At 37.9% G+C, this 20,034-nt stretch overlaps 1 protein-coding gene across 1 annotated transcript in view; it reads right to left on the bottom strand.

Annotated features, from left to right (window-relative positions):
* The window catches only part of LOC137645741 (uncharacterized), a 326,800-nt gene that overhangs the window by 126,183 nt on the left and 180,583 nt on the right, over positions 1-20,034 (bottom strand). The window lies entirely within an intron of this gene.

Raw genomic sequence — 20,034 nt, 5'->3', positions numbered from 1 at the left:
ATTGATAATGGATGAAATAGCATTTAAGCAACAAATTGAGTGTTTTGGCACGAGATCTTACGGTTTTGTTGACATGGGTACTGTACTCAACTTATATTCATAGTGAACTCGGTGAATGGCAGTTAGAAATTACCAATGAGCTATTTTTTTTTTATAAACAGACTAGGTGCAAATGAGCGTGTTAATTTGTTAAGGCAATGTTTGGCTAAGCCGCCTTCGGGGGGGGGGGGGGGGGTAAAATTTATCTCTTTGACTTTTGATAGACTATCCACGAATGCTACAATGGTCAAAGAGCTAGTCTGGATTCTGGAAATATAAAAACTTAATTTCTTTATCCAGTGATGCAAGAGCAGATATTTATATTTTTTTGAGCCATGCTATATGCTAAAGTTGATTACAAATTCATTACGGAAAAAAAACACTGTTGTTGAGGAAGGAAAACTTAATCAAGTGGGATTTCATTAAAGAATTTATAGGCTTCAAGAATCCGAGGGTTTGCATTATGGGAATAAATCAAGATTGCAACATCTGGCATGGATTAAAAAAAAAGATGAATGTTAAATTTGCAGCACAATTACTAGCTGAACCTGTTCCAAAATCACTGCAGTTTTGTCTTCATAACAATTTCGAAGAGATCAAGGGATGCGAAGCAACAATCAATTTCTTTACCATTATAAATAATTTGCTTGCTATATGAATTCAAGGAATTTGTGCAGGTGGGAATTTAAAAGACCAATACAAAAAGATAATGAAAGATTCTTTCAAGAGTTTTTGGGCCATGCTGAATTATATCTAAGGCAACTTAAACTCCCATGTGGTAAACCTTTGTTGAATTCCGATGGCAAAACTGGATTTCTTGGTTTCATAATTTGTATACTGTACAGAGTTTGATTAAAATATATAATTCAATACAATGTCTTAACATATAAGATGAGCCAAGATCACCTAGAACTCTTTTTTGGTCAGGTTAGATCTATAGGAGGATGCAATAACAACCCAACTGCTCCTCAGTTTTCTGCAGCTTACAAAAAAAGTTTAGTTCATAATGACTTGCAGGAAACTGTATACCTCTGGAATCGATAAACATTCTTTCAGTTTCCATCAGAGTTGAGGACTGCACTCTTCAATACAACTCTTCTGTTCAAGACAAAATTCTTCAACGGATAGTAACAAAATTTTGAATGAAGAAAGTTCTGAGATAAAACTAGGAGCTGATTTTGATGATGATGATGATGATCACATGTATCTTCCAAGTAGTCAACATTTGTCATTGTGTTCAGGCAGCATTGTTGCCCATACAGTGGAATTAGTTGCTTTTGAAATGGAAAAATCATTGAAGTGTCAAACCTGTACTAATGCTTTTACTGGTACTAATAACAGGACTTTGCATTCTTTAATTAGATTGGAAAATAAAGGTGCTCTAACACCCATTGGATGAGGTGATAAATATATGCCTGAGCTGTGAAAAGAAATTCTGTGAGTTGGTAGCAATTGGCATTAATATGCATATGGAATTGGACAAAAGGAGTAGGCAAAAACTTCTCATCTCTCTACTAGAATATTATAATTTTATCAATATATTTTCAAAATCATGTAAGTATATGTACAAAACTGAAGCAGTTATTAACCATACAGTTTTACTTATTAAGGCAGTGGCAGAAAAATACCAACAAACCAGCTATTTTCATGTTGTTAAAAAGTTCTCAGCAAGATTTCTGATAAATAATAAAATGAGAAGTTGTCAGATTTATACAAAACTGATACGCTTTAGTGGCCAATAGTCGCTTCCTGAATGAAATTCATGTCAACTTATATTTTTAAAAGATCCTAAAACTCGAACCGTTTCCTTTGACCATCTTATTGACTACTTTACTCTAGAGGCCACAAGTCACTTTATCTTATATGATTTATGATTCTCAAACCAAATATAATGACTCTCGCAAGCTGTTATCCTTTCTCTTTAGATCTTTAGACACTCACAGTGTATCTGATCTGGAAGGATAAACCCTTTAATCCTGGTACCTGATGAAAACATCACCACGATAATCTTCCATTTCCATTTCCGAGGAATTGATCCTTCTTAGGATTATTGTAATACTCAAGATTAGCGCAGAAAGGGTAAAGGGATATCTAATTACTCTGCTCCCTAGTCCTTTCTGCCTACGATGGGGGGCGTGTCAGCTATGACGGTTGGCTACATCAATTCCCATAAGTGTAGACTACCTGTGCCATCTCTACCCATTAAAACTACTTGTCAAAACCTCAGTAAAGGTTATCAAAATAAGATGATATGCTTAACCCTGGATAGGTACGCTACTCTGACACCCCTTTAAGGGTATACTCGGTCGCGAGCGACCCCGACTCAAAAAAAAATTCAGGAAAAATTTAGTTATGCATCAATCTGTATTGTTTGACTTGCTAAAAATACTTCAAAGAATCCTAAAAACTACTGAAAATATAAATGATACCCATTTACAAAATAACTATTTTTTGGAAATATATTAAAAATTTAAGTACATATACAAAAAGACTTGACGTAAATATTCACAAAAAATAGAAATATACATATACACATAAATCCCTTTAGGGACACCTTCTTAGATGGCAAAGCAACAGCATGTAATTGCTGGAAATGAGTTAGACCCATAGAAGTCAAGATCTGAAATGAGAAAAAAAGGGTAACTTTTTTTGGCCAAAAAAATTTGTCCAAATTTCATGAATTTTTTTGGGTACTCAAATGAAATAGGAAGAGGCTAATTTTTTTATAGAATACACTCATATTATCCTAGAACAGAAATACATAATAAAATGTGCACTAAGATGTAATTTACTGTTATAACAGGGGCGAAATCTAAAGGTCATTTTTGACGGCCTAGTTTCACAATGTAAATTTCTTATGAAAATCATTGTATCTCCTATAAAATATGATATTTATGCATTAAAATATACCAAAATATCAAGAATTGTATACAGAACAAGAATATATAGAGATATGCCAACTTACCTTTCGGGTATGTCAACAAAATGGCCGCAGACCGCAACAACTCTTACAGCCCAATCTACCACTTGAAATGAAGAATGGGGTTGCAATCTCCATATTATCAACAACATCTCTTTTTAACTCCATTAGAAGTGTGTTGATGACATCCATGCCGAGGGAAAACTGCCTGCTGGCCATTATTGAAGATAAATTCAAAATAAATAAAAAAAATCAAATTTGCAAAAAATAAAAAAAATTCAGAAATTAGCATTTGAGGGAAAATGGACCTCATGGCAATATATGGCATCTAAGCCAAAACCAATGTCATGCAAGTGGTAGACACACCATCCACCCACACTTTCCAACTATAAAGAACCAAACAAGTATCAACACTGTTCGACAATTTATAATTATGTAATAACTTTGCTGTTTGATCACTTACCCCTATGAAGGTATGTCAGGGTCGAGGTCGACCCCTGGTGGGGTAAAAAAACGGGGAAGGAGGGAAGTTAGACGAAAATCAGTCCTATAGCAGACAATGGCATGTAGACTAGTCACCCCTTGCAGGTCGATCACTTCCATATTCGAGACAGCTGATGATTTATGGGGAAAAAACAGGTTTTGAAAATGCTTTAGGGGTCGTGTACGACCCATCATACCTTTCCAGGGTTAATACTAGAAATGCTACTGTGATGGAACATAATTAATTCCAAAGCAGTGTTAGAACACAAAATTGTTTGAACACTGAATCAATTTCCTGCATAAAAATTAATGCAAAGTAGTATTAAATGATTCCTCACTTAAAGGTGAGCTTACTTAGATACTTATAAAACTTATAACTAACTAAGCTACAACTTTCGATTAAAATGAGCTACCACAACAGAAACAAAGTGATTGGGTTTGGGTATAATCAACAGCTGTGTTATTTATCCTTATATCTTTATTGCTGGAGTTTTCACGATTTATTTTGGAGCTATAAATGTGCCGTTCTGTTTTGGCTACCTGTGATGTCACAGAGACCTCGGTGGCAAGAAGCGGAGGTAAGCAACATAGGTTTGCCAGAAAAGAAGATTTTGCTTGTTGGAAAAGGAATTTTGCATCGACTGTTTAAGATTTTATGCATTGTGATGCCTCACAGGTGAGTTGCAACGGGTGCTCGAATACAAGAGGTGAAAATATCTCCCTGTATTTCTTCCCAAATGATGACTTGTTGAGAAAGTAGTGGGTCGTCAAGTGCAATGCACACAGGCCGAATGGACAACCAGACAAACTTCGCTGCATTAGATTCTACATATAGTATTTTAATACATTGCTTAAAACACATTAGGTTAAGGTTATCAAAATAAGCTAATATGCTTAATACTAGTAATGTTACAGTGATGCCTCTGAGATAGAACATAATTAATTCCAAAGCAGTGTTGAACACGAAATTGTTTGAACAGTGAATCAATTTTCTGCATAAAAATTAAGTAGTATTAAATGGTTCCTCACTTAAAGGTAAGCTTACATGGCGAATTCAACTTCTTTCTATTAAAATGAGCTACCACAACAGAAACAAAGTGATTGGGTTTGGATTTAATCTACTGCCATGTTATTTTGCCTTATATCTTTGTTGCTGGACTTTTCCCAATTTATTTTCGAGCTATAAATGTGCCGTTCTGTTTCGAATACCTGTGATGTCACAGAAACTTCGGTGGCAAGAAGTGGAGATAAGCGATATAGGTTTGCCAGAAGAGAAGATTTTGCTTGTTGGAAAAGGAATTTTGCATCGATTGTTCAAGATTTTAAGCATTGTAATGCCTCACAGGTGCGTTGCAGTGGGTACTCAATTACAAGAGGTGAAAATATCTCCCTGTATTTCTTTCCAAATGGTGACTTGTTAAGAAAGTAGTGGGTCGTTAAGTGCAATGCACACAAGATGAATGGACAACCATACAAACTTCGCGGCATCAGATTCTACATACAATATTTTAATACATTACTTGAAACACATTATGTTAAGGTTATCACAATAAGCTGATATGCTTAACCCTGGACAGGTATGCTGGGTCGTACGCGACCCCTACAGCATGTTCAAAACCTGTTTTTTCCCCATAAATCATCAGCTGTCTCGAATATGGAAGTGATCGACCTGCAAGGGGTGACTAGTCTACATGCCATTGTCTGCTTTAAGACTGATTTTCGTCTAACTTCCCTCCTTCCCCGTTTTTTTACACCCCCCCCCCCAGGGGTCGACCTCGACCCTGAAATACCTTTATAGGGGTAAGTGATCAAACAGCAAAATTATTACATAATTATAAATTATCGAAGTGTTGATACTTGTTTGGTTCTTTATAGTTGGAAAGTGTGGGTGGATAGTGTGTCTACCACTTGCATGACATTGGTTTTGGCTTAGATGCCATATATTGCCATGAGGTCCATTTTCCCTCAAATGCTAATTTCTGATTTTTTTTTTATTTTTTGCAAATTTGATTTTTTTCTATTTATTTTGAATTTATCTTCAATAATGGCCAGCAGGCAGTATTCCCTCGGCATGGATGTCATCAACACACTTCTAATGGAGTTAAAAAGAGATGTTGATTTTAATATGGAGCTTGCAACCTCATGTGTTTGATATTTATTTCTCTGATAATTTCTCCTTCGTATTTGTTAATATTTTTCTTATGTGTATTAAGTACTTGAAATTGATTTATATAGTGTTTTTTTTTTATTATTATCATCATCATCATCATCATCATCATCATCATCATCATTATTATTATTATTATTATTATTATTATTATCATTATTATTATTATTATTATTATTATTATAGATCATAGTTTATGTATATATAATAATTTGATATTTTACTTTTTATTGGTCAGCAGTTTCTTATTTTGATTTCATTTTACTTTGATTGGCTACCGATTTGCTATTTGATATCCTTTTACTTTTATTAGTTACTAATTCTATTTTCTCTAGCTGTAAGTATGGTATCAATTTTGTGTTGGTCACATCAAGCTTCCTGAAAGGACTCACTGTCATAGCTGCCCACCTAAGACTGACCACATGACAAACACCACTTGTTTGAGGAGCAGGAAGCTTGTTTGTCTATAGCTTCAAACTGTCTTGTATCTGAACTGTACCTGATAGTTATAGCTAGGTTAAATCATGAAACTCTTTTTTTACTACCTGTTTGTATAAATACGGAAATTTTAATCTTTACAAAATAGATATCACCCATTTTTTATCTAAAATTTATCTCAAAGAATTTAAATTTTATATGATAAAAATAATTTTCAAACATCCAGAAAGCCATCATATCAGTTTTATTCCAATCCACTAATAATTAGATAATTAAATAACACCTTGAAATTTACATACCCATTCTTCATTTCAAGTGGTAGATTGGGCTATAAGAGTTGTTGCAGTCTTCGGCCATTTTGTTGACATACCCGAAAGGTAAGTTGGCATATCTCTATATATTCTTCTTCTGTATAGAATTCGTGATATTTTGGTATATTTTAATGCATAAATATCATATTTTATAGGAGATACAATGATTTTCATAAAAAATTTACATTGTGAAACTAGGCCGTCAAAAAATGACCTTTACATTTCGCCCCTGATATAACAGTAAATTACATCTTAGTGCACATTTTATTATGTATTTCTGTTCTAGGATAATATGAGTTTATTCTATAAAAAAAATTAGCCTCTTCCTATTTCATTTGGGTACCCAAAAAAATTCATGAAATTTGGACAAATTATTTTTGGCCAAAAAAAGTTACCCCTTTTTTCTCATTTCAGATCTTGACTTCCAGCAATTACACGCTGTTGCTTTGCCATCTAAGAAGGTGTCCCTAAAGGGATTTATGTGTATATGTATATTTCTATTTTTTGTGAATATTTACGTATAGTCTTTTTTTTTTGTATACTTAAATTTTTAATATACTTCCAATAAATAGTTATTTTGTGGATGGGTATCATTTATATTTTCAGTAGTTTTTAGCATCCTTTGAAGTATTTTTAGCAAGTCAAACAATACAGATTGATGCATAACTAAATTTTTACTGAATTTTTTTTGGAGTCGGGGTCGCGCGCGACCGAGTATACCCTTAAGGGAGTGTCCGAGTAGCGTACCTATCCAGGGTTAATACTAGAAATGTTACAGTTGTGCCTCTGAGATGGAACACAATTAATTCCAAAGCAGTGTTAGAACACGAAACTGTTTGAACACTGAATCAATTTTCTGCATAAAAATGAATGTAAATAAAGTAGTATTAAATGATTCTTCACTTAAAGGTGAGCTTACATGGTGAATACAACTTCTTTCTATAAAATGAGCTACCACAACAGAAATAAAGTGATTGGTTTTGGTTCTAATCAACTGCCGTGTTATTTTGCCTTATATCTTTACTGCTTAACATTTCACAATTTATTTTCAAGCTATAAATGTGCTGTTCTGTTTCGGCTACCTGTGATTTCACAGAAACTTCGGTGGCAAAAAGCGGAGGTAAGCAACATATGTTTGCCGAAAGAGAAGAGTTTGATTCTTGGAAAAGGAATTTTGTATCGATTGTTTAAGATTTTATACATTGTAATGCCTCACAGGTGCGTTGCAGCGGGTGCTCAAATACAAGAGGCAAAATTATCTCCCTGTATTTCTTCCCAAATGATGACTTGTTAAGAAAGTAGTGGGTCGTCAAGTGCAATGCACACGAGCCGAATGGACGACTAGACAAACTTCGCGGCATTAGATTCTACATACAGTATTTTAATACATTACTTGAAACACATCATGTTAACACACACAATATCTCGCTCTCTCTCACTCTCTCTCTCTCTCTCTCTCTCTCTCTCTCTCTCTCTCTCTCTCTCTCTCTCTCTCTCGTAGTGATGTGCAAATGTACAGTGTATTTTTTCTCTAGGAAAGGTATTAAGAATTTTACATATATATTTGTACATTATTTACCAAGATGTGAAATTTTACTGGAAATATAGTTCACGAAAACATTGTTTTTGGTGACCTAGGATATATTATCGATAGATAATGTGTTAAACACATTTTATTCAGTAACTCCATGGATTAATATAAAAACTGAATATCACTGCCTCTGTTTAGAATCCTCAGCTTAGAAAACGATTACTTGAAATAAGGTCTTCATGCACGTGTTGTAAATAGAGAGCAGAAGATGATGCTCCAAACTAGAAATGATGTATATTGAGGTGAACCAAATAAGAAAAAAATACTAAAATTTTAATATATCATCCTTTCAATTTATTTTCCTTCCCCTCATCCATTTCATCTAATTACATTTCCGCTTATCATTTCATTCTAACAATATCTGATTCCTTCCTGCATAATAAATTACAAATATTTTACTTTAAATACCTAGAATTAAACAATACTTTATGATCCATAATATTTCATGTGGTTATTATTTAATATAGATTTTAAGTAGACAAAATTTACTGTGCGACATTCTATTTATTACAGATTTTGCATAGATGAATTTACTGAGCATTATTCTTTCCTGTATATAAAAGCTCTGCCCATATGATTTTTTGCTCTATAATCTCTTATTTCATAATGGACAAATTTAAACTTCACTGCTGTTCTCCCAACTACTTTCTTCATATGGTTAAACCTACATAGTTACAGAATTCCTGATGACTGATCCTCATTATCTGCAACATCATCTCCATTTAGATCATCCAAATCTATAGAAAAATCCCTCAAATCAACAGTGTGTTCGCTGACTGAATCTATTTTCACATAGTTAGCGGATTGTAAACAAACTGGATGGCGGAGTCAACTTGTCTCACTGTCAGGTCACACAATAGCAGAGCAGCCTTTGCCAAATCTCCCAAGTCTGGTTGATGCCTGTGCCGTCTGGTGTAATTAACTGTATCAACAAGTGAAAATGTAGACGGGGGTTTATTAATTATAAATAGAATTATAAATAGGTATTTCTTTATTTTTCAGTTATTTTAGGCATGTCAGCCCACTTCTATGGATTCTCCTTTTATGGGATTATGATAAATGAATAAATATGGAACAAGATAATATTGATTTTAACTTCATCTGTATTAAGGGAGTAGATGGCTTGAATGAATGGTAGGGAGGAGGGACGAGGAGGGAAGGGGGAGGGAAGGAGAAAGGGGGAGGGGGAGGGGGTAGATTTTAGTGTTACTTGAAAGGGGCCTTGGCATCCAAAAATTCTATAGTATCTGCCCTTCTAAGGTTCATTCTTTTCTTTGTCTTTTTCTGGTATGATCTGAGATTCTCTCAGGGACAATTCTTACCAAAAACTGATATAAAGAGTATTGATTCTGCCTATCTTTTAAGATGTTTCTTAAATGGCTCAATGCTCATAATACAGCTACTGGCCTTGATTCTATACCAAATGAATTTTACAAGTATGCTCCAGATGATATTTTAAATGAAGTACCAACGCTTTTAAGTGCATATTAAAATTACTGTTTTTTGCAAACTATTCCTATGAGTCTTCTTATTGTTTCTCTTTTAAAAGGAAAACTCAGTGACCTGTATGATAGCTCTAACTATAAACCAATTGCTATTGCAAGAACTGCATTCAAAATATTGGTAGCTTTGATGCTTAACAGAATCAAGAGACTGTTGGACACCTCAGACATCTAGTTTGACTTTAAACCTGAATACTCGAATAAGCTTTGTGCATATGCCTTAAAAGAGGTGATTAACTATTACAATATTTTAAATATCCCTGTTTACCTGTGCTTTGTAGACATTAAAAGTGTTTGACAGAGTGAGTTACTGGAAATTGCTTAAAAAGCTGATTGATCATGTTATGTCCATCCTTATGGTTTGTTTATTGATATTTTGGTTCTGTAAACGGTCTCTAAAAATTGATTAGGGAAAGAGGCTTTCAGATGATTTTAATAGAAACAATGGTATTCGGCAGGGGCCCATCTTGAGTCTGCATCTTCTTACTGCGTATGTCAATATTAATCATGACCTAGATAACTGTAGAGTTCAAATGGGCAGCAAATGTTTTTATGTTGAACAACCTGATATAAGTCTCTCCTCATAATTTATATATGACAGACCAATTCAAATGTTATTGATCTTCAAATATTTTACATTAATTATTCACTACTTTTCATTTAGTTCACTTATTTCTTTTCCTCACTAGGCTTTTGTTCCCTGTTGCATTCCTGGGGCTTATAACAACCTGGTTTTCCAATGAGGGTTGTAGCTTAGCTAATTATAATAATGAGCTGCTATATCTCATTCAGTAACAACTGCTATTTCTACAGCAGTACTCAATTCTTTATGAACTAGTTCATCATAATTATCAGATAAATCCTGGGTAAAATAAATTAAGATTTACATGGTGTGCATCAGTTTTTTCTTTTAAATTTACAGTCTGTCCTCTTTTATTGCAATGTTCTTTCTTTGGGGTTTCATTTTTCGCAGCCAAGAACAATGCAATACCTATTAAAATGTTATTTTCCTTAGTAAAATAAATTTTTGAATATACTTACCCGATGATCATGTAGCTGTCAACTCTGTTGCCCGACAGAAATCTAAGGTCGGGATACGCCAGCGATCGCTATACAGGTGGGGGTGTACACAACAGCGCCATCTGTGAGCAGGTACTCAAGTACTTCTTGTCAACAAGAACTCAATTTTCTCCTCGGTCCACTGATTCTCTATGGGGAGGAAGGGAGGGTCCTTAAATTCATGATCATCGGGTAAGTATATTCAAAAATTTATTTTACTAAGGAAAATAACATTTTTCAATATTAATCTTACCCGATGATCATGTAGCTGATTCACACCCAGGGTGGTGGGTGGAGACCAGCATACATGTTAACATTAGAAGCTAAGTATCCCGTATCTCATTTTAGCAGTTATTCAAAATAACAAACATAAAATAAATAAGTACCTGGTAAGGAAGTCGACTTGAACCATTACTCTGCCTTTTTAAGTACGTCTTCCTTACTGAGCCTAGCGATCCTCTTAGGATGCTGAGCGACTCCTAGGTGCTGAAGTATGAAGGGCTGCAACCCATACTAAAGGACCTCATCACAACCTCTAATCTAGGCGCTTCACAAGAAAGAATTTGACCACCCGCCAAATCAACCAGGATGTGGAAGGCTTCTTAGCCTTTCGGACAACCCAAAAATATTTCAAGAGAAAGATTAAAAAGGTTCTGGAATTAGGGAATTGTAGTGGTGGAGCCCCCACCACTACTGCACTCGTTGCTACGAATGGTCCCAGAGTGTAGCAGTTCTCGTAAAGAGACTGGACATTCTTAAGATAAAAGACGCGAACACTGATTAGCTTTTCCAAAAGGTTGCGTCGAATATATTTTGCAGAGATCTATTTTGTTTAAAGGTCACGGAAGTTGTGACAGCTCTAACTTCGTGTGTCCTTACCTTCAGCCAAGCTTGGTCTTCCTCATTCAGAAGGGAGTGAGCTTCTCGTATTAACAGTCTGAAAATAATAGGATAAAGAATTCTCTGACATAGGCAAAGATGAATTCTTAACTGAACACCATAAAGCTTCAGACGGGCCTCGTAAAGGTTTTTAAAATAGAACTTAAGAGCTCTTACAGGACATAATACTCTTTCTAGTTCATTTCCAACCATACGATAAGTTTGGAATATCGAACGATATTGGTCAAGGCCGAGAAGGCAGCTCGTGTTTGGCTAGAAAACCAAGATGTAGAACATGTAGCCATTTCGGATGAAAATCTGATGTTCTTGCTGAAGGCATGAATCTCACTGACTCTTTTAGCTGTGGTTAAGCATATCAGGAAAAGAGTCTTAAAGGTGAGATCTTTCAGGGAGGCTGATTGAAGTGGTTCGAACCTGTCTAACATAAGGAATCTTAGAACCACGTCTAAATTCCAACCAGGTGTAACCAAACGACGCTCCTTCGTGGTCTCAAAAGACTTAAGGAGGTCCTGTAGATCTTTATTGTTGGAAAGATCTAAGCCTCTGTGACGGAAGACTGATGCCAACATGCTTCTGTAACCCTTGAAAGTGGGAGCTGAAAGAGATCGCTCTTTCCTCAGATATAAGAGGAAGTCAGCTATTTGAGTTACAGAGGTACTGGTCGAGGATACGGATACTGACTTGCACCAGTTTCGGAAGATTTCCCACTTCGATTGGTAGACTCTAAGGGTGGATGTTCTCCTTGCTCTAACAATCGCTCTGGTTGCCTCCTTCAAAAAACCTCTAGTTCTCGAGAGTCTTTCGATACTCTGAAGGCAGTGAGACGAAGAGCGTGGAGGCCTTGGAGTACCTTCTTACGCGTGGCAGACGTAGCAGGTCCACCCTTAGGGGAAGAGTTCTGGGAACGTCTACTAGCCATCGAAGTACCTCGGTAAGTTATTCTCTCGCGGGCCAGAGGGAAGCAACTAGTGTCAACTTTGTCCCATCGTGAGAGGCGAACTTCTGCAGTACCTTGTTGACAATCTAGAACGGAGGGAATGCATATAGATCTAGATGAGACTAATCTAGTAGAAAGGCATCTAAAAGAACCACTGCTGGGTCCGGGATAGGAGAGCAAAGTATTGAGAGCCTCTTGGACATCGAGGTTGCGAAGAGATCTATGGTTGGCTGGCCCCAGGTGACCCAAAGTCTCTTGCATACATCTTTGTGGAGGGTCCAATATGTTGGAATTATTGTCCCTTCCTACTGAGACAATCTGCTAAGACATTCAAGTTGCCTTGGAAGAAACTTGTTACTAGTGAAAAGTCTAGACCTGTTGAACAGGAGAGGAGGTCACTTGCGAACTCGCACCATGTCAGAGAGTAGGTCCCTCCTTGCTAGGAGATGAACATCAAAGCAGGGAGTTGTCCGTGTTCACCTCCACTACTTTGCCTTGAAGGAGAGACCTGAAGCTTTTCCAGGTCAGACGTACTGCCAGAAGCTTCTAGCAGTTAAAATGCATTGTCCTTTGACTCGAGTTCCATAATCCCGAGCATTCCCTACCGCCTAAGGTCGCACCCCAGCCTACGTCCGATGCGTCTGAGAAGAGAACGTGGTTGGGAGTCTGAACAGTCAGGGGAAGACCCTATAAAAGGTTGATAAAGTCCTTTCATCAAGTCAGACCAGACTTATCTTCCGGAAACCGGGATCGAGACCGCTTCTAGCGTCTTGTCCTTTTCCAGTGAAGAGCTAGATGAAACCGAAGAGGACGGAGGTGTAGTCTTCCAAGTGACACCAATTGAACCACGGATGACAGTGTCCTAACCAGACTCATCCACAGCCTGACAGGGCCGTGTTCCTTCTTCAGCATCTTCTGGATGGATAGCAGGGCCGGGGGTTGATCGTCTTGTTCAGCCATGTCCTCATCAGAGGGTTCCTCATCCGAAACTGATGAGGAAACGGCAACGGAGTGGGCAACGTCTGACTCGCTGAATCCGGTCGCACTGGTGGATGCGTGACGGAGCCGGACACAAGATCATGGTACTGCTGCACAGTCTGTGAACTGTCAACCATGGGGATGCGAGGAAGTACAGCGACAACCCGAAACTGTCTAGACTGTCTGGGTAGTGCAGACAACCCCTTATCGGGTTGCTGAGGTTGCCGCACTGCGTCACAACAAGTCACCTCTGCTGGTTGTTGAACGTCTTCCCAGTGACACACTGAACGTCCACAACCACCTCCGAGAGTAGCTTAACGTCAACGTGCGACTGGCAACCCACACTGGGTCGCAACGGTGGAGGAACCATCTCAACTGGCAGACGTGAGTAGGATACCTCAGCGTCAACAGGGCGTACAACTACCCGGTAGGAAGGTCGTTGGCAAGAAGGTTCTTCTCCGTAAAAAAATCCTCTATCAAGGACTAAGCTTGGACTGCATGTCTTGCAACAAAGCCCAAGGTCTATGGGAGCAGGTGTGGCAACAGACGGGGTTAGCGACTGAAGCGGAACCATTTACCCTCCCTGGAAGCATGTTATGCTTTAATTAAAGTCCATAGGAGGCTAAGCAGCTTAAGGCTCCTCTCCAAATGACAGAGTCCTCAAGGGAATATCAGAAGGAGGGAGAACAGCACTTTCTCATCTACAGGAACCATGTCCGAGAAAAGCTAGGTTATCTCAGTGAGGGTTTCACTGGTGCATAAGCAGCAGACCAGAAGGCAACGTTATGAAACTGCTTGACAGTCTGTGAACTGTCAAAAACTGAACTGTCAACCCCAACAGGTGCGTGAGGACATACAGCACTGGTGTATTAGTAGCACACCAGAAGGCAATGTCATGTAACTGTTAGACAGTCTGTGAGTTTGCAACAACCAAAGTTGTGTGGGGAAGCCTCAACTCCTGACTGACTAGTTTGCTGCGGGCGAGTGACGGTAACCACAGTGTGTTGCTAAGGCTGACACACCGTGTCAAAACACGGCAGCTTGTGGTAGCTCACGCACGGCAACGGAGAGCTCCGTGTGTCTGTGGGAGTCAGCATGCGTCTGGCAGGGTCGACTGCGCATGGGTGGAGGAGCTCTTACAACAAGAGTGTGGGAGCAGGCAGCCATGCCGGGCGCACAACCGTGGCAGGCTGTAGGCCAACGGGTGCATCGTCAACCTTCTCCGCAGTCGGAGTGTGGGAGCTGGCAACCACAAAAGCGGAGTGCTGGTGCGTGGGAGGGACTGCCGTGGGCTGCGGAGCATGCCGCATTGTGGCAAAACACGGCAGCTTGACAGCACCTTCCCACTGCTGATGCGGTAGCTCACGCATGTCAACGGAGGGTGCAGCATGAACATGCGTCTGGCAGGGTCGACTGCGCATCGGTGGTGGAGCTCTCACAGGTGGAGTGTGGGAGCAGGCAGCCGCAGTATCCGCTGAGCGCACAACCGTGGCAGGTTGTAGGTTAACAGGTGCAGAGTCAACCTTCTCAGCACGATACTTCTGCATGAAGGAAGCAAGCTGAGACTGCATATCTGCAGCATGGACCACTAGGGTCTATAAAAGACGGCAACAAACGGAGCTACTGTCCGTTGTGACTGAGGGTCTAAAACAGCTGGTGCGGCAACAGACGGAGTTACTGCCTGTTGCGGTACCACCTTGCCTCTCTCGGAAGGTGTGCAGTCGTCGAAGACTGCAGCGAGTCCGAACTGACCCAGTGGCTACACCTAGGCCGTTGGACTTGCGCGGAAGGGACCGACTTGCACTTAAAAGCTGCAAGATTTGGTCCATGGTTTCTGCGAGAAACCTCTTCCGCAGACGAGGAATAAATGGGCTCTCTCGTCTTTGTGTGGGTGGGGTGATCACGTCGGCAACGTGTGTAGATACACCCGAAACCACGGAGGGAAACGTCTGTTCGTCGATCAAGGCCTGTGGAACCCATAAGTCCTTCGACATTACTTCTCCCCTGGGCTTGGGAGCTTGTAAGAGGTATCGGACTAGGTGAACAACTGGCACGAACAGACGAACCCTCGAACGCAACACTGTAACACTTTGCGCATATCACTTTATCACTTTTGATTTTCTGTTTGCACTTATTTCACTGAACTCGAAACTTTAAGTGATATGTACCTGAAACACGCAATCCTATCCTTCATTAAAAGGTAGTAATTGCGAAAACAGTTTTACAATGCAACAGAAAAACATAATGAAAGATAAAGAATTCAGTGGCTGGAAAAGAGACTAAACACTAGATCAAATAAACTACGTTTAAAATCTCTCACCGCATAAAGCCTGGGAACAAGAACAAAACTCTAGAAACGTTTTACCTTCTTCCCCTATAGCGACTAGGGAGAAGAGTAAAAAAAAAAACGAGAACAACGTTACCCGCTTGAACGAAACGTTTATTCTCCTCTCTCTCCCTCCGTCTCTATCTCTCTCTCTCTCTCTTGACTTAGAACCTGAGAGATGAGCCCAATTATATATCGTTAAAACATATTATTTGTTAAAGGAAAAAAACTGAAAGGTTTCCCAAATAAAAAGTTCCTTTATTAGAATTAAAACCATTTAATCTAGGAAAGAATGAACGAAACGCTAGAATCGGTTTACTCTTACTGCAACGTGAAACCGTGAAATACTCTCTCTCTATCGTAACGATAGAGCGCATGTTGAACGTTCTGAACGTCAACAACTGCGGAGACTAAACTAAACGTTAGTTCATCTTTGAAAACAGTACGAGACTATCAAAGAAATTCTTTCAAAAACATTAAAATTAAAAAAGTATAAATTCTTAAAAGGAAATACGATATGACGGGCTCAATGTTAATTAACTTCGGTTCCAAGTAAGGACCGCCTACTATTAGGAAAGGTCGCATATAAACAAACATAAAAATTAATTTTTTATAAGTTTATAATAAATGGAAAGTTAATCGAAGAGGCCTATAAATGGCGGAGAGATATAAAATAAATAGATCTATAACTTGTTAAGCAAAATTACCAAAAACCTAAACACACTTCCGTCTAAGGGAAGGGTCGGTCATTTAAAAGTGAAAGAGAGTCCATACTCTCTTCGTCACCAACACTTCTGTCTAAGGGAAGGGTCGGCCATTTAAAAGTGAAAAAGAGTCCATACTCTCTTCGTCACCATAATTAAATCTATCCAAAACGAGTTCAAGTTTTGAAATGAAGATAAAACCCCTGCATAGCGAAAGCTCAAAACTGGAATAGTGTACTTCACCAAAACGTTGTGAAAACAAATCCAGTTAGGGACGGCGTATTTAGTAGGTCTTGCCTGTGGCACGACAGAGGAAAAATTGAGTTCTTGTTGACAAGAAGTACTTGAGTACCTGCTCACAGATGGCGCTGTTGTGTACACCCCCACCTGTATAGCGATCGCTGGCGTATCCCGACCTTAGATTTCTGTCGGGCAACAGAGTTGACAGCTACATGATCATCGGGTAAGATTAATATTGAAAAAAAATTCTACAAAATCGCTAAAAAATTCAAGCTTGGTACATAGGGAGCGCTGCGCGCCACTGTTTTAAAATGGCCGGCACTCCTTTACATTGGGAGCGCTGTGCGCCACTACCCATCTCCACACCCAGGTGGTCTAGTTCTCTCTGTACAGTGTATATCCATTTACTGTGGCAAAAAAAATTAGAGCTATCATCATCATCATCTCCTCCCATACCTATTGAGACAAGGGGCCTCGGTTAGATTTTGCCAGTCGTTTCCATCTTGAACTATTAATTCAATACTTCTCCATTCATCATCTCATACTTGGTGCTTCAAAGTCCTCAGCCATGTAGGTCTGGGTCTTCCAACTCTTCTAGTGCCTTGTGGAACCCAGCTGAACGTTTGGTGAACTAATCTTCTCTTGGGGAGTGCGAAGAGCATGCCCAAACCATCTCCAAATACCCATCATCATGATCTCATCCACGTAAGGCACTTCAGTATTCTCTCTCATACTTTCATTGCTAATTCCTTCCTGCCATTTAACTCCAAATATCTTTCTGAGGGCTTTGTTCTAAAATCTACAAAATCTATTGGATTCTGTTTCATTGTCATACCATGACTCATGTCCATACAGGACCATCATTATATAGTCTGATTTTTATATGTAATTTCAGGCAATTTGATTTCCGAATTTTACTCAACCTAGCCATTGTTTGATGTGCTTTCTTCAATCTTTCACTAAACTATAATTCTAAAGACCCTGTATTGGAGATCATAGTTCCTAAATACTTGAATGATTCTACCTCATTAAGGGGACTGTCCACCATGCCATGAATTTTTTTTCTAATTATTCAAAATACACAATTTATTTATAGGTTTTAGACATATATGATACCTTCACCATATAAAAATTTCAAGTTATTTGATCAAAAACCTGTTGAAATATTAGTAAAACTCATGATTTAAAAAAAAATTTAGGTACATTTTTCTCCACTAATATGACACCAATTCTTTTGAAAATCATACCATCAAAACTTCTTTAAAAATCGAATAATTCTGTGACAAATTTTTTATTTTCCTTTTTTTGTTTCTTAATTTTCTTCATCTAGACATAAAATATTCATAAAAAAAATAGAAAAAGGAAAACAAAAATTCTGATACATAATATTGTGGGATTTTTATTCCTCTTCTCAATGATATCTTTCTCTCTAAAATTGAACAATAAATAAATGAGAAATATGTACCTAAGTGTGAATAAGTATATTTTTGAGTTATGAGCTCCCAAAGATTTGCAACAAATTTTTGCTTCTTTTCTTAAAGAAATCAAGATAACATTGTTATAACCTTACAGTGTACTTTTATTGTTTATTCCTGCATAAACACTCCCTAAACGAGGTATTTAAACCCCAAGTTTGCTATTACACTTGGCGTAAGGGTGTCATGAGTTGCCAGCGGCCTCTCATTGTTGCCAGAGTTTTAGTTAGCATGTTTCAGCTTTGTACTCTTATTCCTGTTTGCCTCTCTTGGTTCTTTTTTCTTGCTCTCTGCTTACTTTTTGTTCTTTCTATGACCTTAAGTAACATTGGCCTTGCTATAAAGTTCCCGAGGACATTGTGAAAACACAATGTCCATACGAACTGCAAGTAAACAAACACATGCATTATAACCTCTATACGTCTTTGGAAACTCTGGCTGCTGTTCTCGTAGCTCGTAGTTTTCGTTCACCTACACTCTACCAATGTCTTCCATTTCTGCCAGACGTAGGAGATTTCATAACATGTGAGAAAATAGCTATATATATGCCCAAATAAACACACAAAGACGATTCTGTCAAATTCAATCATGCAGACGACGCAGTAAGGATGACGTCATCATTTAAAGATCGCTATATCTTCATTATTTGTAAAAATAATTGGCTGAAACTTCTGGAGAGCATGTGCGGTATGTTTCTGCGTAAATAAAAGCAATAAAGTGCTTTTTGATTCCTGAAAGTTGGTATGTCAAAACACCATGGTGGACGGTCCACTTAATCGTTTCTCCTACCAATGATATTTCATCTTCCATTGCATACTCAGTTCTCATCATCTCTGCCTTTTTTCTGTTTATCTTCAGCCCAACTTCGTGTGATATTTCATGCATTCTGGTAAGCAAGCATTGCAGCCACCATCTCCGACTGTTCTACGCATTACAAAATCCATGAAGAGGATAAACAACTTAGGTGACAACACATTCCCTTGGAGTACTCCGCTGTTCACTGGAAATTCATTTGATAAGACTCCATTTGAAATAAACCAGATCTTGATTAAACTGGTGTTTCACTTAACTATATCCAATAATAATGCATGTAATATTCACATTTTAGTGTTGTATTTATAATTAAAAACAGTGAATTATAATCACATGCAATGTTCACATTCAAATCAGCTGATCAACCCTGCATAGTCCTCATCCGCCTCAATTTTTGGATCAAATAACTCCCTTATTATTAAGGCATGCTACCGAAGGATATATCATATTTACTAAAAGAAACAATTATTACTTGATCTATCCTTTTCCAATTACCATACTAATTTTAATAGTTTTATTTGAAATACTTCTCTCATAATCTACTTACTTGTACTGTGAGTTGAATCCCATAACATTAACCGGAGTTTCATTCATGTTACCAATGCACGATAATTTATAGTTTTTACCTCTGGGGTGCTTGATTATAAAGCTTAGGAAATAATTCATTACGGCTCCGTTAGTGAGTATTTAATAAAGACTTTGCAAAGAAAAAAAGTTTCATTTATAATAGAGAGAGAGAGAGAGAGAGAGAGAGAGAGAGAGAGAGAGAGAGAGAGAGAGAGAGAGAGAGAGAGAGAGAGAGAGAGAGAGAATGTCTACTGGTGAACAGTAATTGAATGCACTGATTCTGTATTTGTCAAAAAGAAACAAATATTATCGAGATATTTGTTTTTAGTTCATAAAATAAGCTGTATTTCTGTTTAAGAAAGTATAGATAAAATATACTGCGCAAGAGACGACATGTAAGTTGCATAATGCCTCAAGAAAACGCGTAGGCTAAGAGTCGTCTGAACGAAAACCGCGAACACTTACAGTAAGTACAGTTAAGTTGTACTGTAATGATATTACTGTACATATATTACAGTAATATACACTACAATATCAGCTAGGATTAGATTACAGTACAGTATTACTAAATAGGAACAAATTTT

The sequence above is a fragment of the Palaemon carinicauda genome, chromosome 8, assembly GCF_036898095.1.
Source record: "Palaemon carinicauda isolate YSFRI2023 chromosome 8, ASM3689809v2, whole genome shotgun sequence".
Taxonomy (NCBI): Eukaryota; Metazoa; Arthropoda; class Malacostraca; order Decapoda; family Palaemonidae; genus Palaemon; species Palaemon carinicauda.
The sequence above is the reverse complement of the archived record's forward strand: the minus strand, read 5'-3'. Positions and strand labels throughout refer to the sequence as shown.